This window comes from Anabrus simplex, chromosome 4, assembly GCF_040414725.1.
Source record: "Anabrus simplex isolate iqAnaSimp1 chromosome 4, ASM4041472v1, whole genome shotgun sequence".
Classification (NCBI taxonomy): Eukaryota; Metazoa; Arthropoda; class Insecta; order Orthoptera; family Tettigoniidae; genus Anabrus; species Anabrus simplex.
The window spans coordinates 112141484-112168272 of NC_090268.1; the positions used below are offsets into that span (position 1 = coordinate 112141484).

The window sequence follows — 26789 nt, forward strand, 5'->3', positions numbered from 1 at the left end:
GTTCTATAAATTTCCAATTTCTTTGAAATCATTTAGGAAAAGGCTAGGAAAACAACAGATAGGGAATCTGCCACCTGGGCTACTGCGCTAAATGCAGATCAGTATTGATTGAAAACCGATCCTGATTTCAACTTCCACGGACACAGTAGACTAGACCGATAACAATAGATGCAGTACTCTATTGTCACGCGGCGCAGGATTTATTGCTGTCATAAAAGCTACATTTCTTAACAACTGAACTTACAGAAAGCCCAGTTCAAAAGCGGGACATAGTTACTAACGTACACAAACGGAATTTCGAAACGAGTATCGTAAACTTATCATTTTAGTGCATGTTCCGTACAATATTTTATTTCATACTATGGTGAATTTACTTATTTTAAATTTAATATGTAATTATACATAATTTTGACTCGGCACCCACGCAAACATCCATGTTTGATTCAAGGATTACTATTTATGACAATTCTGTTCGGAAATATGGGAGGTATACAGAAAAAGGGTTAACCCCACTGTACAAACAAAATGTTCCCTCGACCTATCTTAAGATGAGATATTATTTACATAGTTTACAAAAGACTTAAATACCAGGTGTATTCATAAGTCTTTTCTGGTTTCACTAACAGATGGCGCCAGCGAACAGTACACAGCGTATGAATTTGACACATACGTCAGTTTGTTCGTCTGACATTAACCCACCAACACACACAAGTTGAGTCCACCAAACACTAGCGTCTGTGTTGTATCCTTCAGTTATCATGTCGTCGTTTGTGTCTGAAAAAGAACATTTGCGGCACGCATTGCTTATCACATTGAAATCACTTTCCGTAGTTTCGACAATTTAAACGTGGTGATTTCAATGTGATAGGCAGTGCGCGTTCTGGTGGCCCACAAAACTGCGAAGACGAGCAATTGCAGCGTTACTGGATGATGAACCAACTCAAACTCAATGGTATCGCCAACAAATGATTAATTGAAATCACACATTGATTGAAAGGCGATCGGAATGGTCCAGAAGACACGACAAAGTGGTTTTGTTACACGACAATGCGCCTTCTCACACAGAAAAACCAGTAAAAGACACCTTGAAATCGCTTGGGTGGAACATCCTTCCGCACCCGCCGTACCGCCTAGAACTGGCGCCATCTAACACCTCTTCGCATCAATACGGCAGGCGCTCGCAGAGAAGCACTTCTGCAATTTTGAGGAAGTTGGAAAATGGCTCGACGAATGGTTTGCTACAAAGGACAAGCAGTTTTTCTGGCATCGTATTCATAACTTACCTGAAAGATGAGCGAAGTGTGTAGAAGCCGACGGCCAGTAGGCTATTTTGAATAAAGAAAAAAATGGATTTCCCTTGAAAATTACGTGTTTTGTTTACCACAAAAACAGGCAAAAGCTTATGCATACACCTGGCAGTACTGTGCAAGGTTTACATGTATAATTCCCTACTGCTCGTTCATTCTTTCTATCGGTAGTTGGCTAATCATTGATTCATTCTATCATTCTTGTGATCGGTACTTCCTTTCACTCTAGCAATCATTCACTCGTTCACCCACACCCTCACAGATACCTTAGGCAGTTCCATTAAAGTTAATTTTTCTTAATGTACATTTGAAATATTGGAAGAGATAAGTTCTTGACATCCCCTGACAGCGAGTTCCATAGCTTTGCGTAACGCCAATAGAAACCCTTCTGAAATGCAGAGGTACGGGCGAAAAGCGGGCAAAGAATAACTCCATCGCTTCTCTGAGCTGAGCGGTAACTCAAGCGATGGGCGTTGGAAGGGATCAATTTCTACAGAGGTCGAGAGGGATTTCCGGCGAAAGATCAGGTCACTTTATTTGGTTATTGTCTCAATGAAAAGTAACCTTATTGGATGGGGTGGGAAGTGATGGTTAGTTATTCTTTCGGCGTGGCGTTTTACTCTTTGCAGCTCACTCATGTTTTCCTCTCTTGTGAGATGCCAAGCAGATAGACTACACGTCGGTATGGGCCGAACCATGCAAAGAAAAGCTGACCTTATTGCTCGTGGATTGAACACTCTTAAATTACCATGTTGAATACACGGGTTCTCGTCCGATCACTGCAGTTAAGCAACATTGGGCATGTTCAGTACTTGGATGGGTGACCGCTTGGGAACACCATGTGCCGTTGGCTCAATTACCTCTTTAAGGCCTGCTGTCATTTCTTGATGGATGCAGTACTTTTGCATCCATCTCTTGGCGCAGGCCAGAGCAAAGTGTAGTTTCCACTGAACTCCCAGTCTCACCCATGGCTGTGACAATATGGAAGCTGCTGGGGTGTGGGTCGTGCTGAGTAATGGCATTCAGAGCACAACCAGTGCGTCTGAGTGTTATGAAAGGTGTTGCTCATAGGGTGAGTCGTGCTACAATAGCACTGCCTTGCCCAGTGAGGAAAGCAATGGCACACTACCTCACTCCTCGTCTTTCCTAGTACGCCTCATTTAGGTACTACCATTGGTTTATGTGGTTTTCCTATAACTGCATAGCCTTTGGTGGTGATATTTGAGGATCCAACCAGCTTCTGGGCTGATGACCTAACAGACAGACAGAAATTCCTATATAGGAACCCCAGGAGTTGTGTTGCCTTGCACCTTGCCTTCCTAGTTTATAACAATTCGTGACGGGATTTCTGGACCTACTCATTCTCGTATCTGTACACTTATTTACATTTATATTCAGGCTATTTACACCGCAACTCATCGACAAATTCTTCATATCAGATTGTAGAGCAAGGGAGTCTTTACTGTTTCTTGTACACCTGTACAACACAGTACCGTCGGAATATTGAGCCGTTGAAGGTGAGACACAATCTGGGAGATCGAGAACAAAGACAGTGAAGAGGAGAGGCCCGATCGCAGAACCTTGTGTTAGTCCAGATGTTACTGGAACAGCCGGTGATCGAGCGCCTCCGTACACCACACACTGGTTTCGAACCTCCAGGAAGGATCTTATCCATTCCAGTCAATTGTCTCCTATGCTGAGCTGCGGTAGTTTCAACAGAAGCCGCTGATGTGACACTTGGTCGAAGGCTTTGGACCAATCTAGTGCGATACAGTCAATTATATCACATCAGGTTGATCCAAGCTTTGCCTTTTTTGTTTTGTTCTGTATGTGTATGTTGCTAGTAAAGATATGAGAGGTATGTACATGGAGTTTTGTGGTAATGAAACATCTAAATTAATGTTACTTGAAGCAGCGAACAGGCCACTAAGCTTCCAGAGTAGTAAACATCGTCCTCTGGTTCTGGATTATTGAAAGTAATACGAACTTTATGATATAATGTGATGTGTGTGTGTGATTTATCTGTCGGAAATGTATTAACCTGTACATTAATCAGTATTGTGATGGTAGCGGATTACTTGAGTTGGGAATGCAGAGACACTATTTTTTGTGTAGATGAGTATGGAACCACAGTGCTGCAATCATGCGGAGCAACCCTTCAACAGGATTAAGTACTGATTCATAATCTCTCTGACTATCCGTGTTTACATTGCTGTGAAGCGGAGTTCAACCAGTCTGAGGCGATTTCAGAACGGAATTTCGTACTAATATTGCACACTAATCTTATAACTGTATGAAGCCATTTCATCCCTCCCCCCCACTTCCTGCTATATTTCACCACTTCATCTACTCCTGCTGCTTTATGACAGTGGAGTTAATTTACCATCTTTCCCACTTCCTCAAGCGTAATTTCATTAACATCATGGATGTCTTCCCCATGAGCTTGGTTGTTTGCCAACCGAAATATTTCCTTTTATGTTGAGAAATTCCTTCCTCCTGTCCAGTGATACCCTGGGATCTACTGTGAGTTCACCTAATGTACCTAAAACACCACGGAAAAAGATCAGAGTACGAAAACGTTTCATTTTACGCACTATTATGAGTACGCTGCACGAATAATCTGCGAACCAGACAATACGAACACGAATAATCGTAAGGTTACTGTATTTTATAAATAAGCTACAGGGTAACTCATCCAAATTCACTTTGAATACTAAATCGTTAAGGAGTCGGTATTATGACTTCTCAAAGATACATGGCAATAAAAGACCATATATACAGTCGACTACACATATCCGTAACGTTATTAATCGCAGAGACAAGGGCACCAGCGTTGATTTCTTAACTGGAACTCTGCTAACGTCTACTGAAAATATAATGCTTGGGCCGATGACCTTCGACGTTAGGCCCCTTAAAACAACAAGCAACATAATGCTTCTCTTAGTTCAGTCGTATGACTAGTTTTGAAGCAGTCCAAGGAACCTCCAATAATGGCTCCAATTTAATTGGAAACAGATAAATGATAGCCGATACTGTGACAGCGAATCAGGTAGAATGGGCTGTTGGTTTGAAACAACCTAATCTCCTAAAAGTGAGACTCGAGTGACTTGAAATTGCTCACTGGCTCAATGACGTTACATCAGATATTGCAAATAGTGAAAGATGGAGAAAAATAGAGAAAAACAACTGATCGGACCGCAGATGGGTCATCGCCGAACCTTCAACTATGAAGGAAGATACCAATGACTGTGATGGATGACAGATGAAAAAGTGACAAAAAGGAAAAGGGTGAAAACAGAATTCAAGAAACAGAAATTACATTTACGAAATATGTCTTACAGGATATAAGGAAAGTTAGACTGAGAAACGAAGACGCATAGAAATACATAACGAGGATAAAAGTAGACTGAATTGGTTTGGGTTAATTTTTACAGATGAATTTTTTTTTTTTTTAAAAAGATCAAAACTAAGAATAGCTTTGGCATTAGAAATGAAAGGAGGAACGGATGGCCGAGACTACGATGTGCACGCTTGTTAAATAATCACACAAGAGAGCACGATTTCGGTGGGTATGCGATGTTGTATGAAGAGTAGTGGAAAGACTGAATAAAGTGAAGATGAACTATATATCTCCAACTATTTGCTCTGGGTAAAAGGAAACGGTGATGATGATGATGATGATGATGTTGATGATGATGATGATGATGATGATGATGATTAGGTAGTAATGCTATTTGTTTAATACCATTTCTAACTGTTTACAATTTTACCTAACGCCGGGGTGTATGCTAGTTCTTTGAGACACCGAAAGTTAAACCTCGAAGTTATCGCATTTGAACACCCGTGAATGGCACCAAACTCATAGGGCCGATGACTAACAGACTTCCCGTTAAGTCGACGTAATAATTTTATTTCTACTTTATGGGGCTGACTTGGTCTGCTGAGTAGTACTATGATCATCCTCCGAGTTCGTTCTAGCATACCTAGTGGGATAATACTGACGAAGCTATCATTTCACCGGCTGCGCTAGAAGGTGGAGGAGGAGGAAGAAGAAGAAGAAGAATCAGGCCGAAGAAGGCAGGATGAACTTCTACGGCATGTAACGTACAGTAGTTGGTATATTATTTTCGACATTCGACATGCGTTTCCTACGAGCAGGTATCTGTTGGTAGTTAGTATAATTCGCCTGCTGGAAGGTTGCCCTTTGCGACGTGCTCACTGAGACTACGAGTTGTATATCTAAATGAGAAGACATGAGTAGCTATTGGATGACAGATGCTCTCTATGTGATTCTACAGACACTTTGGTTCACCGGATTACTCATCATCATCGGTAGGGTGTTTGAAAACGAGCGTCTTCCAAAGTTGCCTATTCAAAAACATTTCGTTGTCCAAGACAGATTCCCAATTCCATCCTCTTCTCTCCACGTCTTCCCTCAGTTGGTCCATCCATCTTCTTCTTGGTCTTCCAGCTGGTCTTCTACCTGTTATTCTCTTTTCCAAATAAGCACATGGTAACCTTGTGCTATTCATTCGTTTAACATGCCCAAACCATTTAAGTCTAGATGACCTAAGTCTTTCCTCCATCGATTCATTTAGACCTAGGTTAGATCGGATCTCATCATTTTTCACATGATCAAGTCGGGTCTTTTGGAGGGCAGTTCTAAGAAATTTCATTTCACAGGCTTGAATCCTACTATAATCCTTTGATGTTAGTGTGCAGGTTTCCAGAGAATATGTAAGGATAGGAATGAAATATGACTTGTACAGGGTCATTTTTGTTCTTTGTGGGACTTTCTGATCCCATAGTAGGTGTCTAACGATGCTGTAAAAGTTAGAGCCTTTGGTTACTCTGTTTGTTATTTCTCTCTCAGCTCTGTTATTACTAGCGATTACGCTTCCTAAATAACTGAATTAGTGTACTACTTCAACTTGGTGGTCCTGTATTTTTATGTTGCATTCTGTATAATGTCTGCTGATTTTTAATGCTACTGTTTTTGATGGGTTCAATTTCATTCCATAGTCATCAAACTTCTTACACCATGCATTCAGATTATTTTGCACTCCCTCCTCTGTTTCATCCCATATTGCCACATCGTCTGCAAACACCAGAGCCTGAAGATCTTTATTACCTTTTCCTTTTAGTTCCTTTAAAATGGTATCCATAACTGCTATGAATAGAAGTGGTGACAAGGCACTTCCCTGTTGTACTCCTTTGGTTGTATTGAACCATTCAGAGTGACCATCTCCAATTCTGACACAACTTTTACAATTACTATATAGCATTTGGATCTTCCTAATAAGGTACTCTGGTACACCAAGTTTTCTAAGACTTTTCCAAATAGTTGATCTAGGAACATTATCATACGCCTTTTCAAGGTCCATAAACACAATAATTAGGTCTTTTCCTCTTTCCCAGTGTTTCTCTGCCAACATCCTCAAAGCAAATATCAGATCTGTTGTGCTTCTTCCAGTCCTAAAACCATGTTGTTCCTCTTCTAAGATATGCTGTAGTGTATCCCTTACTCTGGCTTCAATGATCTTCTCCATAATTTTAAGGCCGTGTGATAGGAGGGTAATGCCTCTGTAATTTTCACTTTTCCTTCTACTCCCTTTCTTAAAGATAGGAACTATCACCCCTTTTGTCCAATCTTCAGGTATTTCATTATCCTTCCATATTGTTCTGAGAACTCTATACAGCCACTGTATTCCTGGTGGACCAGCAGCTTTAATCATGTCAGCTGTAATTTCATCAGCTCCTGCTGACTTACCACTTCTCATCCTGTGGAGAGCTTGCTCTACTTCTGTCCATGTAATTGGGATATCTTCCTCTATTGTTTTCTGTCCTACATCCTCAACAGAGATCTCTTTAGGGCCATTTAGGAGCTTGTCAAAATACTGCCCCATTGTATCCGTGATATCTTTCATATTGCGAACTATATTCCCATCTGCTGTCTCCAGGGCTGTAATTGCTTCTTTATCTGATCTTTTACTTTTAACTATTCCATATATCATTTTCATATTCCCTTTACTGTCTTCTTCCAGTTTAGTTGTAAATTCTTTCCAACTTTTCTCTTTTTCTTCCCGTACAATTCTACGTGCCTAAATGCTGCTGTCATATGGAAATGGCCGTTGAAAGTTATCAAAAAATACAGGGTACAGAGTATGATAATTCTCTCCAACAAGAGATTCTGAAATTTGACGTTCCACAACGACCGAGCAACGAAAGGAACGCAGTCTTATGGTTACTAGCCGCTGCCATTCATTATAACCTTCCTGGCTATAACCAACCAATGTTCCTCACATTCACTGGCTTTCTGGATCATCTGAGGAAAGAACGATGGAGACTTTTCCGACACCGATAGCTTGATGCAGCGTTTGGTCGCCATCTATATCACTTTTGATCTTCATCAACATAATGGATGTCCTGCAGTCGTGGTACATTTGGTACATATGTTTCAGTGGTTAACTAAGATGCTAGTGACTTAGAAAGTCACATCAGTGAGGGAACATTCCAGATATCAGGTGACCAAATTGTTCAGAAAAATGGTCCTTCTTTTGCCACAGAACTGTAGAACTTGTAATTATGAGTGTTTATATTTGTAAGTTTTTGTTTCCAAAATATTTGGCTGAAATTATGTTTATAAATACCTAATCCAATTATATAACAAACAAAAGACCTAAAATTGTATGAACGTTTCAGAAAAGTGATATAATGGTAATTCTGAACTAAATGTAACCAATAGTAATACTAAATAAAATAAATTATTTTTTAAAATTGTTGTCTGTTGAATACCGTCGAAGGGACATGTCGAGATGTCTTTCTCTGCCCAAGAGCAATAAGCTTACCACTCAAAATTTATTGTTAGGTAGTACCAGATCGGAGGGAACTCCTTTCCTGAATGGTCACCGTTTAGGCCTTCGGTTCAGAGGATCCTAGTTCTGATTCCTCGCCAGGGAGAGTTTGTTAATCGCATCTGGATGTTTGTGTTTATTTCAATGCACTCCTCTTCAAATACATCCAAACCACCACCTTACCAACACGCAATAGTGAATACGTAGGTCTCTCCACACAGAGCTGGCGTGAGGAAGAGCATCTGGCTGTAAAACAGCGCAAAATTCACATGTACGACGCATTTGGCACCATGACCTCTCCAGGGTGTGGGGAAGCGGCGGAACAACCGGGAGAAGAAGGACAATAATAAGAAGAAATTTAGGCCGAAGGGGACACTATGGGTTCCTACGGCATGTAATATACAGTAGTTAGTATATTATCTTTTTCAACCTTGTACACAAAAATCCCGTTTAGCGTGCCCTCATTAATCCCGATCTATAATAATAATAATAATAATAATAATAATAATAATAATAATAATAATAATAATAATAATAATAATAATAATAATAATAATAATTTTTTACTTGCACAGTATTTACGGGGTCGATTCTTCTTGAATGTCTTTTCCACCAAGGATAGTTAATTGGAAGTAAGTCGGCCGAGGTCTATCAAAGGTACCGTCCCGGCATTCGCCTGGAATTGAGAATGGGAAACCGTGGGCTCTTCTGAGTTCCTTGACACATTTGCACACTTTCCCGGATGCTCGGACGTAGATGTGAACGACGTAAATGACTGGTTGAAAATGACTGTAATTTAGGCTACGGGGTAATGACAGATGTATAAATTATTAACTCTTGTTCCTCGGCAGATAATGACGAGATTGATGGTGAAAATTAAACTGGTGCTCCATCAGAAGAAACAACGACTCAGGGAGATGCAATAATGCAGCTGGACTAACTGATGGCTTATTTCAAATCCCAGACTGAAACCACACCGGCAGAACTGATGTTATTAACACGTCTTCGTGATCGTGCTGAGCGCAAACGCTATACAAATGTAAAACAGAAAAAGCTCACACATTATGTTAGTGCATAAAACAGAGTCGAAAATGTAAGAAAAGTGTTCTTATATTTTTTTGTACAATTGAAAAAAAGGTATTACTGTACAACTTATGTTAATATATTATATAACATGAACTGTGTTTGTTTTTTAGTTTTCCCGGATTATCCGGATTTTTGATAATCCGGATCAGTTCCGGTCCCACTTAATCCGGATAAACGAGTTTCTTGTGTAATTAAATTCTATTTTGAAAATGTACTTTAAGATTGGCCCTTGTGTAATGTATTGATATATCTAAGGAGGCCTATATTTTAACATTGTAATTAATGTGTTCTCATCATGTCTTATCCTTGTTAATTGTTAAGAATTGCTTCTAAAATGTAGGTTACCGGGCGAGTTGGCCGTGCGCGTAGAGGCGTGCGGCTGTGAGCTTGCATCCGGGAGATAGTAGGTTCGAATCCCACTATCGGCAGCCCTGAAGATGGTTTTCCGTGGTTTCCCATTTTCACACCAGGCAAATGCTGGGGCTGTACCTTAATTAAGGCCACGGCCGCTTCCTTCCAACTCCTAGGCCTTTCCTATCCCATCGTCGCCATAAGATCTATCTGTGTCGGTGCGACGTAAAGCCCCTAGCAAAAAAAAAAAAAAAAATGTAGGTTGGCTTTAAACCTTAAGTAATTGAGTTTCTGAGGAGTATCTGAGGTATCGTACATAAGTTGACTTTGTAATCCAACTATTCTTATTGTTGTGGTTTGTTGAAAGAATAGTTTGGGATTAGCCACTGTTTAAAATGGAACGGCCGAGCTCGATAGCTGCAGTTGCTTAAGTGCGGCCAGTATCCAGTATTCGGGAGATAGTAGGTTCGAATCCCACTGTCGGCACCCCTGAAAATGGTTTTCCGTGGTTTCCCATTTTCACACAGGCAAATGCTGGGGCTGTACCTTAATTAAGGCCATGGCCGCTTCCTTCCCACTCATCTGTGTCTGATTCCATTATTATTATTATTTTTTTGCTAGTCGCTTTACGTCGCACCGACACAGAGAGGTCTTATGCCGACGATGGGACAGGGAAAGGACTATGAGCGAAGCGACCGTTGCCTTAATTAAGGCACGGCCTCAGCATTTTCCTGGTGTGGAAATGGGAAACGCTGAGTGAGTTGGCCGTGCGGTTAAGGGCACGCGGCTGTGAGCTTGCACTCGTGAGGTAGTGGGTTCGAATCCCAATGTCGGCAGCCGTGATGATCGTTATCCGGCAACGAATTAAGGAGCACTGGACAAAGATCGAAGCCTAGAGAAGACAGCTGAAGTAACGTGGTCCTTAGTAGGCCGAAACGAACGAACTGAACCAAAAAAAAAAGAAAAAAAGAAAAGAAAAAAGGCTTCTATGACTGAATAGTCAGCGTTATGATCTTTAGTTTAGAGACAACAAGTTTAGCATTCTCTTCCTACCGACACACTTGCTGGGAACTAGAGCAGTTGGTCTCCTTACTAACCTGCAGCGAGAGGCGTGGGCGCCCCTTCCTGGACTGAGTCAAGCTGACACATTGTGATCTCATCGACAAAACCATTCAACTAATGGGACTGTCAGGGCGTAGCCTCAGGCATTCTGGCTGAGATTAGCTCATTGCTTATAAATTGACTCGCACACACTCCTGATGCATAATTCAGTGTTATAGAAATTAACGCTGAGACTCTTATCAGGAGTAACTTTGCTAATTCGAACACTTCTCCTTTCAGTAGAGTGCGCAGACAAGGCACAGAACTGCAAATGACATATCGTAGGATAAGATTCCTGTCTATCCTAGCATTTAAATTCCCATCTGCGTGTTTTAAAAGCGATCAGCAATTGCCGTGAAGACAATAATTGAGAAACCGTTCAAAATGACACGCAGGGAACATGGTTCTGAAAGCAACTTTATTTCGCGCGGATCTCAGTAGCTCAGTCGGTTAACCGCTGTTTTGTGCAAGCATGATTGTCTTCCAAAGGTAAAGTTCAAATCACATGAGTTATTTCATGGCCATTAAGGATTTACGTAGGTAGTTCCCCTCCCTGTCCCTTCACTATTGTTATTTCGTCTCGCTGTTTTCCAAATTCGTACGTTCCTCATCGCCAGATGTTTCATTCCAGGCTTGTGTCAATGCCATACACCTGTCAATGCCATATGTTACGTATATTATGTGAGCCTCTTAGACTGATTCTGGTGGTTCGGTCAGCTTCCGCTTCGAACGCTGGTGCTGTGCCGCGTCCGGGGGCCATCTGGTGACGAATGAACGCACCTTTCCTACTTCTATTATAACGTCTAAATTTCAAAAGGTCATTGTTTAAGAAGCCTTTCTCGTGAACAGTCGAGATTTTCTTCTGATAACGCAGAGCACAGTTCTCTGCGAAACGTAGAGAATTTCACTGTATTTTCTTGAGACGGCATAAGCCCAAAAGCCTATACAGTACCATGCCAATATCATATATATATGTTATTTCAGTAGTATAGATCCCTTTTGCGGCGCTCACAAGTAACCGATCGTGACAAATGAGCATTCTAAAGGAAGATAATAGACATTAGCAGTGACAAATTGCACTCTCGTTTCATAAATATCGATAATTTCTTTAGAAACTTGGTTTCAGAAATGTACGAAGTGTGCGATTTGTAAATACGGTTGCTGTAGAAAAATACGAACCATCATTGCTGTCCACTGTCCGACTCGTTGGATCAATGGTCAGCGTACTAGCCTTAGGTTCAGAGGGTCCTGGGATCGATTCCCGGCTGGGTCGGGGGTTTTAACCTTCATTGGTTAATTCCAGTGGCCCGGGGTCTGGGTGTTTGTGCTGTCCCCAACATTCCTGCAACTCATACACGACACACAACACTATCCTCCACCACAATAACACGCAGTCACCTACACATAGCAGATTTCGCCCACCCTCATCGGAGGGTCTGCCTCACAAGGGCTGCACTCTGCTAGAAATAGCCACACGAAATTTAAAAAAAATTCTGTCCACTTCACATTTTGGCCACTGCAAATATCCCTGCGTAAGTTCGATGTCGTCTAGCTGGTCGACAATTTCCGTGAAAATGTTATTTTACACATACGTATTAGCAGTTTCATCAAAGGAAATTGGTCCAATAACCTTATGACCGGATATTGCATATCACACTCCAACATTTTCTGGCTGAAATGATGTCTCGTGGAACACATGAGGATTTTCTGATGCCGATACCCTTGTTTTGCTGCTCTTCGGCACATCGTTACCGAGTATCCGGTCTCTTGTGACGGACGGCGTAAATAATTTTGTGGGGAGCAAAGCAATTGCTCACGAGCACCTACAGAGCGCCGTGGCACTACTGACGGCGGATTATGCTTCCTTTTTTCGCTAACTAATGAACCGTTTCGTTCGAGCTTTTCCACTAACCTTAGAATTGTCTTTCGATCAGGAAAATTACGAACACCGTACTCACGTCTGTAAGCTCTTTATGTGGTGGTAACAGAATTGATGAGTCAGTAATTCTTCATAAGAAATACACGCTGTTGAATTGTATACTCCTCCGGGCGAGTTAGCCGTGCGGTCAGGGGCACGCGCTGTGAGCTTGCATCCGGGAGATAGTGGGTTCGAATCCCACTGTCGGCAGCCCTGAAAATGGTTTTCCGTGGTTTCCTATTTTCACACCAGGCAGGTACCTTAATTCAGGCCACGGCCGTTTCCTTCCAACTCCTAGGCCTTTCCTAACCCATCGTCGCCATAAGACCTATCTGTGTCAGTGCGATGTAAAGCAACTAGCAATTGTGTACTCCATTTCAAAGCTTTACGTGACGAAAACAACAACAGGGTACATCAATATTGCTCCTCGGCCAGAACGACGTCGCGATATGTATTGAAATCGATATATCGAATTGCAATCTGCCATCTGCATCATTACAATGTACGTACAATTTAAAAGTCATGTAAGGACGCAGAGTTACAGCTAAATAAAGTGTGTTGCTGAAACACGCTGTATAATAAAAGACACATGGAACATACCCATGCTCGGGTATGGTACTGCTTTTAAACTTTCTGTCTGGATTGCTCATGGATTCGATAGTATTCAACTACGTCAATGCATTTGGACGAAATGCTAATTTAAAGAAACGAAGTGGAATGGCGCCTTTTAAACAGATACTCCTCACTTTTCAGCTGCTTTTGCTGGCGAGACCTAGAGTTTACAGTGCTATGGGCTACAACAAATTTGTTACTTTCATTGGCCCGTCTGTTTCAGTCTCTCCTAGGCTTTTACAATATGAAAGTGACTGAGGTATCGCAGCGGCGTGCTGTAAACACATTCGGTACCACTCTCTCTAAAGCCAATATTATTATTTTATAAACTCACTAGATAACCACGTGGAAACATAACAAGCAAACAGATCAGACTGTATGTTAGGTCATCAGCCCAGAGGCTGGTTGGATCTTCAAATAGCACCACCAAAGGTTATGCGGTTATAAGGAAACCGCAAAAACCAATGGCAGCACCAAAATGAGGCGTACTAGGCAACATGCGGAGTGAGGTAATTTGCCATTGCTTTCCTCGCTGGGTCAGAAAGTGCTATTGCAGCACGACTGACCCTATGAGCAGCACCTTTCATAACACTCAGATGCACTAGTCGTGCTCTGAATGTCATTATTCAGCACTACCCTTACCCCAGCAGCTTCCATATTGTCACAGCCGTGGATGAGACTGGGACTTCGGTGGAAGCTACACTTTACTCTGGCCTGTGCCAAGAGATGGATGCAAATGTACTGTATCCATCAAGAAATGACAGCAGGCAGACAGATCAGACAATAAGTACATTTAAAAAGATATGAAATAACTTATGTATTATAACTTACTTGAGTCAGAATATTTACAACCACATACTCACACACATCATAATTTAAGCTACAACAGGTTTTAACTATTGTACTTAAGAGTTTCACCCACTGACGCTTCGTAACAGTACAGTCATGATTTTCACAGAAATATATTGGCGCTAACTTTGTTTTTTTGTATTTTTACTTATAAAGCCTAACCTAAGTTGAATGAGCAAAATTTAGCAGGTGTTTTACCGTCGTCGAATTTTTACAGTTCACTCGGTTACTGAGCGTAGGTACAAACGAGGGGAAATATTTCTCGCGGCGTATACCACTGTTATATTCAGGAAGAATGCCACAGAACTCGCGAAAATTTTACATATAACCCAAGAGGAATGCTACAAAAGAAAAAGAAACGCCGTATAGATTTTAGTGCCGGGAGTGTCCGAGGACAAGTTCTGCTTGCCAGATGCAGCTCTTTTCATTTGACGCCCTCAGGCGACCTGGGCGTCATGATGAGGATGAAATGATAGTGAAGACGACACATATACCCAGCCCCCGTGCCAGCGAAATTAACCAATTATGGTTAAAATTCCCGAACCTGCCGGGAATCGAACCCGGGACCCCTGTGACCAAAGGCCAGCACGCTAACCGTTTAGCCATAGATCAGGAGAACGCTACAAAAATTCACAATATACCATCATCACAGGCAAATCCACTCGTACAGAGCAACCAAGTACAATATTATTTTACTTTGCGCATGGCTCCATGTTCATGCTGGGTAACCTAAATATTTTTCCGAGTGCATCGAAAAACATATTCTACATGTGTCGTCAACTACCAAAAAGTTCATACACGTCGAGATCCAAAAATAAAATACTTTAATTACAACTGAGTTCATAAAATGTCTCTTTCTATTAGCAAGATTATCTGCAAGTGGCTATACTGTTTTCTTGTTGTGGCCTCTGGTGTGTGGCGCTGAACACTTCGAGTGTTAACTATAACAACTAACATGTACCAAGCTAGCTGCTCTGCTGCCGTAAGATGCTCAGAGTGAGGTCAACAGCCATCACCCCGCCAGCCCAAGAGAAGGAGGCTTGAAGCTCATACGTCAACCAAGCGACTTGAATTTCGCTGGGGGTAGCGCTCTTTCGCGCCGGTAAAGAAACCCAGCTCCCTGGACTGCGGTAAAGCGAACGGGTTATTCATACAGTTGTACTTGTCTTGACTTAACAGTTTGCAGATTTTTGACTTTATAAAGAAACGTTCTAAGGAATGACACGAAAATGTAAATACAAAATTATTTAGCTGGAGTTCAGTGCATGCCACTTGGAGATATGAGCGATGCTAGTAATGCCATTCAGCGAGAAAGAACTGGTGTCACTAAGAGAGAAAATAAAAAATATGGATGAAGAGATGGTAAACCTGAAGAAAGAAATCGAATTCTGCAGACAGGAGCGCAAGAAGAAATCCATATTTATTTATGGGGTGGAGGAAGACAAGGCAGAATCTAAAGTGGACATTATTTACAAAGTGGTAGATGTTATACAAAAAAAAAAAAAAAAAAGAAAAGAAATTTCAGTGAGGTAGATATAGACAATGTGGAGAGAGTTGGCAAGGTGGGAGGGCACAGGCCCATAAAAGTGTCGCTGCTATCTTCATTGATGGCAGACATAGTGATAAGGAACGCTGGTAATCTACAGTGTGAGAACATTAGAATTAAGAGAGATTTCGGAAGAGAAGAGAGTAGAAATTTTAAAATTCTTAAGAAACATCTTGTGAAAGCAAAAATTCAGGGATTGAAAGCGTATATTAGTGGTCAGATACTCGTGGTGAGCGACAGGAATTGGACCCGAAAGTGGACAATATCGAAACTGAAATTAATGGATGAGAGTTTGAGGCAAGAAGAAACTAGCAGGGCTGACAGTTCGAGGCAAGAAGAAACTACCAGGGCTGATGTACATACTGTAAATGAAGGAACACTGAGTAGATGGGGTTCCTGGGAAGAGATCATGAAAAGAGCTGAAGAAAAAGTAAATGCAAGAAGGATGGAAGTAGTCAGGAATTTAATGGACGAATTAGTGTCGGAAGTCTGCGCGAGGGAAGAAAAAGAACCACAGGGGAAGACAAGCGGACAGAATCGGAGCGAGAATAATGGTTTGAGGGAGGAAGCAGAAGTAAGAAGTGCCGTGATCAAAGGGAGAAGCTTGAGTTTGAAGGACCTATGGGACAAAAAAGGAAAAATGGAAGGAATAATTACGAGAAGTAAAAAGTCAAGTAACGGTAGTAAGTAACATAGTTTGCCTATGATGGAGGACAGAAGCGCAGTTATGGTGGTGTTTGTATGTGTGTATTTACTCAAGTAATGGTGCCTGTATGTGTAGTATAATTGTAATTGAAGTGATGGTGTCTTTAGGTAGAAGATGGATAGACCAAGTGTATGGTATTTATTCAAGTGATGGCATGACGGAGATCGTATTGGTGAGTGATTTATTAGTTAATGATAAGAGGTATATATGTAAGGATATGTGGTATGGAATTGAAGAGAATGATTGTGGAGTGCGATGGATGGATGATAAGAGAGGTAGTGAAGCTTAGAGGGTATTTATTCAAGTGAAGAATGATAAGAGGTAGATATGTATTGATGTTTAGAAGTTGGATCAGAGTTTAGATGGATGGATGATAAGAGAGGTAGCGAAGTTTAGATGGTACTTACTCAAGTAATGATGTCTATATGTGTAGTGTAATTGTTACGAGTTTGGAGATATAAAGGAGGTTGGATGGTATCTACTGGAATTGAAGTGTTAAATATGAAAGGTGATGATAATAGATATATGATGGATGAATGATAAGAGAGGTAGCGAGGTGATAAGGTGTTTTTAAGTGTATTGTAATTGTATGGCACTTATTCATATAATGGTGTCTTGAGATATAAGATGGATGGATTGTCGAGTTCGAAGGGCATTGTAATGGTTAAAGTAAAGAAGTGATGGTGTCTGCATGTGTATGGTATGATGGATGAATGATAAGAGAGGTAGCGAGGTGATGAGGTGTTTTTAAGTGTACTGTAATTGTATGGTACTTATTCAAGTAATGAGACTTGAGATATAAGATGGATAGATTGTTGAATTCGATGGATGGATGAGAAGAGGGGTAGCGAAGTCTAGATGGTATTTATTCAAGTAAAGATGTCTTAATGTGTATTATAATTGTAAAGTGAATGAGGACTGGAATTGAAGTGTTAAGTATGACGATGATGGATGAATGTTAAGAGAGGTAGCGAAGTTTAAATGGTATTGGTAAGTGATTTATTAGTTAATGGTAAATCGGCAAGCAAAGTTGGTTTTAGATGATTATTTAATTAGATTAAGCATGGTTGAATAAGATGAGCAGGAATAGATAGGTAGTGCAGTGATAAAGTTGCAACATGAGTAGAATACGTATTAGCAGAATGTGAGTGCAACGGAAGTATGGAATCAGCAACCACGAGGGAGTCAAGTAGAGGAAATGTAGTAGGAATGGAATGTGCTAAGGTTAGCGTGTATGGGGTCTGTGACATTCATAATACCGCTGAAGCATGGAATCAGCAACCCTGAGAGAGACAAGTAGAGGAAATGTAGGAGGAATGGAATGTGCAAAGGTTTGTGTGTATGTTCAGCAGGGGCATGGTGGCGAATGGATGATAAGAAAGATAGCGAAGTTTAGTGGGTATTTATTCTAGTAAAGGTGTCTTTATGATAAGAGGTAGATATGTAATGATATGTGGCATGGAAATGAAGTGAATGATTGTTGAGTTCGATGGATGGATATTAAAAGAGATAGCGAAGTTTAGAGGGTATTTTTTCAAGTGAAGGTGTATTTATGGATATTAGGAAAGATAGCGAAGTTTAGAGGGTATTTATTCAAGTGAAGGTGTATTTATGTGTATTGAGACAGTATTGGTTTTGATTTATTAGTTAATGATAAGAGGTACTAGGATAGAATTAGTATAGATTTAATGTTGTAATTAGTTATAGGCTTAATTCAGATGTAGGGGCTGCCCTAGCATGTGAGCTGGTCATCCGTCCATATTAGAGGCAGCTTAGGATAGATTAGTATAGATTTAGAACTAGTATAGATTTTATGTTGTAATTAGTTATAGGCTTAATTTAGACGTAGGGGGTGCCCTAGCATGTGAGCTGGTCATCCGTCCATGTTAGAGGCAGCTTAAGATAGATTAGTATAGATTTAATGTTGTAATTAGTTATAGGCTTAATTTAGAGATAGGGGGTGCCCTAGCATGTGAGCCGGTCATCCGTCCATGTTAGAGGCAGCTTAACAGATTTAGCTAGGGGTGGAACCTTGCATGGTTGTCCGGTATTCCGCCTGTGTAGGGTCCACCAAGTTAGTAGTATGTAATTTGGCTTAGGCTGGACATTGTTATTTTTCTTTATAACGGATCAAATGGGTATTATTACTGTAGATCTAAAGAAAAATAATAAATCTAAATCTAAATCTAGTAATGCCATTCCTTATGCAGCCGGTCCCTGTTATGAATGATGTGACAATGTCACTCACTGGGTCAGCTGGTGCGTGCATTTCAGTGGGCTTGGCAATTCCCTGAGCTCTCGCATCTAATATGATATACGTCGCCTGATGTTATCGAGTTACGCCAAGTACTGTAGAAATTATACATTTTTAACTCTTGGAAGGTCACATCAGAATGTAAACATTTTTGGAAATATTATGTACTATAATTTCTAATTGTTTGAAAGTATCACCACCAAGATTCGTTTGTAGACTTAGCAATAGGTGCGGCACCGATTTTTGTGGGTTTATATATATATTTTTTAAACCAGCGCTAAGATGATCAATTTTTCCTTGTTCATGTCACCACCGTTTTCTTGTCATAGGTCACAGTGTGAACTACCAGCATCAGAAATGTGTTCTCGGAAGCCATGTGCAGAGAGCAAATGAAACTACACATAAGCCTGACGCCGATGGTTCGGCCTGAAAATTTGGGCCATACATAACAAAGACAAATCAACCATCTTGACGCTGCTTTGAAAAAATTAAAACACGTAAAAAACAGTGCCGCATATTTCCGGAATTTTTATATTTATACTGAAATGACCCCCCCCCCCCTTATCGATAAGACTAAAAACAAATATTGGTGATAATACTTGCAACCAATTTATACAGTACATTATATCACCCAAATGTTTTCATTTATTTTGGTGTGAACTTTTCAACAGTTAAAAAATCATAACTTCTACAGAACTTGGACAATCTCAGTGAAATCAGACGACATGTATGCTATTAGATGTGAGAGATCAGAAAGAAAATTACGAAGGTCTAGTGGCACAATTTTAGCTTTTATATGATATGTCGTGATTTATTTATGCGGTCCTAAACTTTTGACCGGTACTGTACGTCTCTTCAGTGACGGCTGGGTCATCTATGGCAGCTGGTAGGGGAGCTACTGAGGATCAAATCAGCCTTCGGGCTGAATACTCAACATATATGTATGGGTATGCTATACTTGGAGCTACTCCCTGTTGTCATCATCATCATCATCAGTTAACCATCTCCAGTTTTCCAGGTGCGGTGTGTGAGCGCTCGCCACTTCAGGTACCATTCTTCTTCTTGTACTTGGTTCCAATCCACTCCTCTATGTTCTAGATCTTGTTTGACTTGTTCGATCCGTCTCCTTCGAGTTCTGCCTCTAGGTCTTTTGGTGCCTAAGGTTTTCTCCAAGCATTCCTTAGCTACTGAGCAAGAATCTATTCTCGTTACATGGTCATACCATTTCAATTTTGATCTGATTATGGTATCACATAACGATTATCTTATTTCAATCTCTTGGCGAATCCTCTCGTTGCGGACCTTATCTCTCCTGGTTTTTTAGCATTGTCCGGAGGAATTTCTTTTTTGCAGTTTGGTGTCTACTTTCATCTCTGCCTGTGTTGATACAGGTTTCAAGGCCATAGGTTGTTATGGGCAAGAAGTAAGCTTGATAAAGTGTTCGTTCGGCTAGTCTTGTAACCTGGCTGTCCCAGAGAAGGCTTCCAACCTGATAGTAAAGGGCAGCTCATCTTTGAACTCTGTTTGTTATTTCAGCACTTGATCGGTCAGGACACTACCGAGATATTGGAAGTGGTTAACTTCTTTCAATTTCTGTCCGTCTATTGTGATATTTGCTCCTGACTTTTGTCTGTTGTCTGTCATAACAACGGTTTTCTTAAGGCTGAAATTAAGCCCAAATTCCTTAAAATGACAATTCCAAGCATTAATCATCCCTTATACTTCTTTCCCATTACCTCGCCAAATCACCACATCATCTGCAAATGCAAATGCCTTCAATGCACTGTTCTTGCTGTGCTGTTTCACTCTGTTCATTACCTCATCCATCACTGTGACAAATAGTAGAGGTGACAAAATGCTGCCTTGTTGCACTCATTTACATGTTACAAACCAGTTGGAACAGTCATTTCCTATCCGTAAACAGATCTGTTTGCACAACATTTTTACTTTACTGATGAGAGTTACGGGAACGTTTCTCCTTCTCAAGCAATCCCAAAGTTTATACCTCAGTATGCTCTCATATGCTTTTTCTAGGTCCAGAAAGACAAAGATGATATTTTTCCCTTTTCTTAATGTTTTTCCGTTATCATCCTAACAGCAAAAGTGAGATCTGTTGTTGATCTGTTACTTCGAAACCCATATTGTTTTTTTCTCAAGCTGTGGTTCAATGATCTTTCTCTATCACTTTCTCCATCAACTAAAGTACGTGAGACAAGAGTGTGATTCCTCTATAACTGCCACATACCCGTCTATATACTTTCTAGAAGAGGGGGACTATACAACCCTTAGTCCAGTCAGTCAGGATATTTTCTTCATTCCACACAGCATTCATCACTCTAAATAGCCACTGAAGTCCATGAGTTCCAGCAGCTTTATTCCTGTCTGAGCTCACTTCATCAAGGCTAGGTGATCTGCCTTTGCTCATACTGTTCAGAGCATTTTCAATCTCAAACCAAGTCAATGGAGAGTCACTTTTTCCAGCCTTGTTCCCAGTATCCAATTCCAAATCTTCTTGAGTTATTTCTGCTAGGTCTGTTCCATTATGCAAGGAAGAAAAATACCTTCTCATCTCTTCCCGAATGTCTTCCTCTCTCCACGTTATAATTCCATCATCTCTTTCCAATGCTTTAATTGGTACATGAATAGATTTTTGTTTTTCACAATTCTGTACAGTTCTTCTTTCCTTTACTGTCTTCTACTAGTTTGTCAGTACATTCAAGCCAGTTTTTCTCTTTCTCAGATTTAATTACTCTCTTTGCTCTATACTCTTTGCTCTCTATTCTAGTTCTCTCAGTTTTACGTAATACTTACCTGCGCCATTTATGTTCTCTTTATCTCTTTCTAGTCGTTCCGTATTCTTTTTATGGCTTGCTGAACAGAATCATTCCACCAAGAAGTTTCCTTTTCTTTTGGTATACAACTTGTTTTTCCTACAATATCAACAACTGAACTCACAATTATTTTCTTGAATCGGGTCCATTCCTTTTCTCGCGTTTCTATCTCATCTGTCGGGAGCTGGTCACGAATTCTTCTTTAGTATTCTTCCTTTTTTCAGGTTCATCCAATTTCCACACCCTTATTTTGGGTTTTTGCTTGGTCTTCACATTCTCCACTGGGATGTTTCTAAAGGTTGCCATCAGTACTCTGTGGTCACTATCCTAGACTTTTACTGGCAATACTTTCAAATGGCTGATAAACAAACCGACTTCCTTATCAGAGATAATATAATCGATTAAAGAGTTCTGCTGTCCATCCCAGCTGTGTCTTGTTACTTCTTAAACAGAAGTCCAGGAGATCTTCACCTTCTTGGTTCCTATCTCGAAAGCCATTAGGACCAATCACATTTTCATACCCTGTTCTATCAACACCAACTTGGGCATTCAAATCTCCCATCATGATTATATTATTCGCAGTGGCGTATGCTGCGATCAGGACGTGGGCTACCACTAGACTTAGATTACCCCTTTTCTATGGTTGGTTTAGTGAATGTCAAGCCCTGAGGGTTTTGATCTGCAGCCAGTAGCTAACGGAGTAGCCTGCTGTGTTGTCATTGATGTTTCACTGGCCTCTGCTACTGTCAATAATCAACACCTGATCGGTGGAGATGGTAGTCTAAGGTTTAGAAAATTCAAGTCCGGCTTTGCGATAAAATGGATAGAATGCTTGCCTTTGGTCCAATGGGCCCGGTTCAATTCTCAGAATCAACCTCCTCGTACTCTTAATATCTTTGGCTTGGGGACTGGGTGTTTATAACATCCTCGCCATTCATTTCATCCTCATTAGGTCACCACCAAGCCTGTACAGATGCCATGCACCATTACTATTATTATTATTATTATTATTATTATTATTATTATTATTATTATTAAATTAAGAATATGAATTTTGCAGCATGACCAGTTGGTTCATTAGCTTCCTCGGGAGATTTGTGGTGGTGTCCGGCTTATGATCACTGGTTCGATTTCAACCAACAAAAGAGAACCTTGCATTTCATTTTAGCAGAAAACTACATTACTATATTACTCCTATAACTCCTGCACTGTCTTTCTACAAGGATACAGAAGCAAAAGGGAGTAAAACAACAGCACACTATTATCTGTATAATGAAGTCAGAAGTGTGAGGTGAGGAAGTATATACGATGAGAACGCATGTGTCAATTCGGAAATTTCCAAAGAACTTAAACTCTTTGAGCTATCTTTCCTTGGTTAGCAGTGGCGATCTGACAGACCGAAGCCTAGCACACCTATCCCCCGGTCCCCGCACCTATCGAGCATTTAGCTGCAAGCCGCTTGGCGAGGGGAGAGGGACGAGAGTCTGGGCTGCAATATCTGTCTCGGATGCCTTGCTCTCAGAAATAGGAGCGACGTTTTAATCTCATTGTGTCCAAGTGTTGTAAATGGAACATTGTGTCAGATGCTTACATTATAATGTGCTTTAGATTTCCATCGTTCTCATTTACGTTTGGGCTTCACCGACAGCCTTGGTAGCCCTCAGTATACGCCACTGATTATTCTCTTCAATATGGTCTTCCAGTTCATCCAGGAATGCGTCTCTCTCCTCTTGAGTTCACCCAGATTGACGGGTTAGCTTAATTAGGCTATTCTCTCATTGACATGTTCTATATCCGACACTATGTCAATGTTCTAACTGATGACTGATGACAAATGCTACGCCATTACGGTTTTCGTTTCATGTCCATGTCAATAGATCTTATACACCTTCTCAATGATTTTACACATTTCCCTTTCCATTTTGTCTCAATCCTAGAATATCAAACTTTCTCCTTTCCATGAGGTCCACTAGTTCTTCACATTTTCCTGTCAGGGTTATAATATTCAGTGTTCCAATTTTTGTTTTATTCTTCCTCATGTACATTTTCCTCTTAGCATATCTTCGCTGATTATATTCGGACTGCCGGCCGTCATACCTAGCAGAAGTAGGCCTATGTGAGGATGTCGTCATATTCGGGACGTGAATTCCATTGCATCCGAGGCTCTTTTTAGTTACGAAAGCGGACACCAATCACTCTTGTTGGCTTGCTGGGCCTAACACAAAAGAGGATTTTTTTTTTCTGTCACGGCAATCTCCCTTAGCCTTTAGCAGTCCCTTGCCACATCTACAAGGCAGCAGCTTTTTAGTGAATTTATGTGGCATTTCCTCCACAAAGGTTTCACTCAACCTCCTAAGGAGAACTCCTCCACCCGTACTCGTTGGGTTATCCTTAGTTTGCCAGGTTAGGTACTAGCCGCCTGACCCTCGGCGCCAGACAGCCGCAGGTTGTGCTGTCTACTGTCACACACGATAGCAGGATTGCTCCTGACCTGACACAAATACTCCCTATTGTACATAACCGAAAATAAATAAATAAATAAATAAATAAATAAATAAATAAATAAATAAATAAATAAATAAATAAGTGAATAGGTCTAAATAAATATTTCCGTTAATGCAACAGAACATTTTAACCCGATTCATCCAGCCACATTGGTGGCTGGTATCTTCAGTTCACCGAACGTGAGTACAACCAACCTTCCAATGTAAAAGAATCTGGAGTTATATTTGTAATTCTATGTTATTTTTTATGTTAACAATATAGCCATTAATTTTGTCTGAACCGGGCGAGTTGGCCGTGCAGTTAGGAGCGCGCGGCTGTGAGCTTGCATCCGGGAGATAGTGGGTTCGAAACCCACTGTCGGCAGCCCTGAAGATGGTTTTCCGTGGTTTCCAATTTTCACACCAGCAAAATGCTTGGGCTGTAACTTAATTAAGGCTACGACCGCTTCCTTCCCACTCCTAGGCCTTTCCTATCCCTTCGTCGCCATAAAACCTATCTGTGCCTGTGCGACGTAAAACAAATAGCAAAAAAAAAAAAGCATTTTGTCAGATGAATTCAACAGTTCTTGTATCTGGACAGAGAGAATCGAAAGAATATATGAACTTTGAAAAAAGAAAACGAAACCGCGTTAGGAATTCAGAGGATCATTTTGAAATGACTATTTTATAATTGAGTTCTTCAAAAGTGGGAAAGACCAACATAAACGTCAAAGAAGAGAGGACATCCATCACTTGGGGCTGTGTGTGCTGGGCTGGGCCGCGGAAGTCGTAACTTCACCGGTGAGTCTTTGAGCGGTCCTGTCTCTGTTTGTAGGCTGTTCACGCCAGAGCTATAAAATGACAATAAAGCGACTCCTTCCTCCTCCCCCGCCATCCCATCTGCAACAAGAACCGTCCTCCAGACTGTCACAGCTCATTTCTCAACAGAGACCAGCGAATTAATCTTGGGTCCCTCGGCGCCTCGAGCAGGCCACGCTACTTCGCTACAGCAAGGCCAAATGCTTCGACTTTAGTGCCCTATAATTACTGTTATATAGAGGCTTTGAGTTAATTTACTTTCGCTTAAACATTTATTACCGAAAAACAGTGTCTCTTGATCAATGGACAAGGGTTCAAGACTGTATTTTCAAGTCAGTTTCAGTAGTTTAGGAACAGAATGTGAGAATTTGCCCACAATTCAAAGGAAGGTCTTCTCTTTCTTCATCTTACCGACTTAAGCGACTTAGTTTGTTCGTCTTTTTTCTTCTGTTCTCAGTAAGCCCAGTTCGGTTTCAGCCGAGATCGAAGGTATTCGATGGAGTTTCAAGGTGACAACTCCGTGTTGTTGACTTCCAGCACAAGTAATAATAATAATAATAATAATAATAATAATAATAATAATAATAATAATAATAATAATAATAATAATAATAATAATAAGAAGAAGAAGAAGAAGAAGAAGAAGAAGAATACAGCCCCGAATATTCTAGTACTCCGTCGTCAGGATATAAGGAGGCTAGCCACGAACAGTGAGTCAGTAATGAGTGGGGAGGGTCCAGTTAGTTCATTTGCTTGAACTAGTTCATTCGATACCGTTCGTCGCCTTGAGTCGTCCAAATGAGCGAGTTAGTTCATGAAGTGATGTCATAGAATAGAAACAGCTCTCGCGGGATCGTTCAAATGAACGAGTTTGTTTATTCTGAGCACGAGCAGGAAACAGCTACCGAATACCGCCGCCAGTCTAAGTGGAGAAATGGTATCTACGAGAGACGGAGGGATAGACAAGCTTTCTAATTTCCTATAACTCCCCACTCCTCCTAGTTGAGAAGTGTGCGAGGAGATGTGTTGTCATATGACTATTAATACGGCACGCCATTGGCCATTCGCGAACGAGCTTATTTTGTCGTTCAAATGAACGAGGCAGTTCATTTGTGCTGCCTTCATGGAAAGAGCTCTTGCGGTACTTCGTTCAATGAACGAAGTCGTTCAAATGAACGAGGTAGTTCATTTGTTTTGTCATCAAGGAGACAGCTCTCGCGGCACTTCGTTCAAGTTGTTCAAATGAACGAGGTAGTTTATTATGAGTTAGCAACAACACTAGCGGCGCGAGCTAGTACGTACATCTTACAATACATGGTGCTTCCTTCGGTCTTCGTCGTGTGAACGACCCGCTCAAAATATTTGAACGAACTCGTACTAGTTCAAATAAACAAGTCGTTCAAATGAAGTACTTAGTTCATGAACGACCCAACTCTAGTTATGGAAGTATTGGAGTGGGGAGGTTGTAACGGCTTTCGCCACTCTCCCACCGCAGTCTGAGCGGAGTACTGTCTGTGTACTGCCTTGGAGTACAGTGTAACGTGGACTGAGTTCATAATGAAATCAATAGCAATAGAAGGGAAGTTAAACAATCTCCCATCACCTTATTCTTCTTCTTGTTATTATTCATTCATTCACTCACTCAGGTATTCTGACTTATGGCAGGTCTTGTTATGTGATGAACCTTTTCCACATTTGCCTGTCCATAGACAAGTTTTTCATGTACGAATATTTCTTTCATTTGATATTGCCCAGGATTTGATATCTTTTCCTTCCATTATCACTATTCCTTATATTCCTTCTTTCAGTAAACAGTCCGTCCTTAAACAATTGTCCGATCCAGTTCATTTTTCTCCTTCTAATGATTTACAACGTAGTTCATTCTTCTCCAATTTTTCATAATACTTCATTCCTTCCGCGGTCTTCCCATTTCACTTCTCCCCCATATCCACATCTCTAGTGCTTCCAGTCTTCTTTCGCACTGTCCTAGTCCCTGCACCATACAGCGCAATGCTCCAGATATAACACTTGGCAAGTCTTTTCTTCAAATCTTTGTTTAGTGGCCCACAAAA

General features: G+C 40.8%; 1 protein-coding gene and 1 pseudogene across 1 annotated transcript in view; one reads left to right on the forward strand and one right to left on the reverse strand.

The window, feature by feature from the left end:
• The window catches only part of LOC136872460 (protein Wnt-5a), an 822369-nt gene that overhangs the window by 708866 nt on the left and 86714 nt on the right, over positions 1 to 26789 (reverse strand). The window lies entirely within an intron of this gene.
• LOC136872824 (5S ribosomal RNA) lies at positions 2053 to 2150 on the forward strand (annotated as a pseudogene).